Consider the following 1,598-nt stretch of genomic DNA (forward strand, 5'->3'; position numbering starts at 1 on the left):
TCCAGTCTCAGTCAGACCATTAAGTCTGGTCTTTTTACTAGAATTTGAGTTCTGCACGCCACTTTTCTCCTGTGCCATCAGGGACTCTCTGCCGTGTTCCCTGTCAGGGCGGTCATTGGTGGTAGCCAGGCATCATCTAGTTCTTCTGGTCTCAGGCTGATGGGGTTTCTGGTTTATGTGGCCCTTTTTGTCTCTTGGGTTAATATTTTCCTTGTGTCTTTGATGTTCTTCATTCTCCTTTACTCCAGGTGGTTGGGACCAACTGATGCATCTTAGATGGCCGCTTGCTAGCTTTGAAGACACCAGACGTCACTCACCAAAGTGGGATGCAGAACATTTTCTTAATAAACTTTGTTATGGCAATTGACCTAGATGCCCCCTGAAACCATAGTCCCTAGACCCCTGCACCTGCAACACTGTCTCTCAAAGTGTTTGGCTGTATTCAGGAAACTTCTTAGCTTTTGGTTTAGTCCAGTGGTGCTGACTTCTCCTGTACTGTGTGTTGTCATTCCCTTCACCTAAGATAATTCTTGTCTACTATCTAGTTAGTAAATTCCCCTCTCCCTCCATCCCCACCCTCGTAACCATCAAAGAATGTTTTCCTCTGCATTTAAACCTTTTCTTGAGTTCTTATATTAGAGGTCTTATACAATATTTGTCCTTTTGGGATTGACTAATTTCACTCAGCATAATGCCTTCCAGATTCATCCATGTTATGAGATGTTTCATGGATACGTCATTGTTCTTTATCGTTGCATAGTATTCCATTGTGTGATTATACCATCATTTGTTTATCTAATTCATCTGTTGATGGACACCTAGCTTGTTTCCATCTTTTTGTTATTGTGAACAGTGCTGCAATGAATATGGGTGTGCATACATCTGTTCTTGTGACAGCTCTTATTTCTCTAGGATATACTCCAAGGACTGGGATTGCTGGATCGTATGGTACTTCTATTTCTAGCTTTTTAAGAAAGTACCAAATCGATTTCCAAAGTGGTTGTACCATTTTGTATTCCCACCAGCAACGTATAAGTGCTCCAGTCTCTCCACAACCTCTCCAACATTTATTATTTTGTATTTTTAGATAAATGCTGGCCTTGTTGGGGTGACATGGCATCTCATTGTAGTTTTGATTTGCATTTCTCTACTGGCTAATGATCGTGAGCATTTCCTCACGTGTCTGTTAGCCACCCAAATGACTTCTTTGGTGAAGTGCCTGTTCATATCCATTGCCATTTTTTAATTGGGTTATATCTCTTTTTGTAGTTGAAGTTTTGCCGTATCTTGTAGATTTTAGAGATTAGATGCTGATCAGATTAGTTGTAGCCAAAATTTTTTTCCCAGTCTGTAAGTTGTCTTTTGACTCTTTTGGTGAAGTCTTTTGATGAGCGTAAGTGTTTGATTTTTAGGAGCTCCCAGTTATCTACTTTCTCTTCTCATGTTTGTGCGTTGTTAGTAATGTTTTGTATTCTCTTTATGCCATGTATTAGGGCTCCTAGCATTGTCACTACTTGTACTTCCATGATCTTTATCGTTTTAGATCTTATATTTAGGTCTTTGATCCATTTTGAGTTAGTTTTTGTGCATGGTGTGAG

This window comes from Trichechus manatus, unplaced genomic scaffold, assembly GCF_000243295.1.
Source record: "Trichechus manatus latirostris isolate Lorelei unplaced genomic scaffold, TriManLat1.0 scaffold00019, whole genome shotgun sequence".
Lineage (NCBI taxonomy): Eukaryota > Metazoa > Chordata > Mammalia > Sirenia > Trichechidae > Trichechus > Trichechus manatus.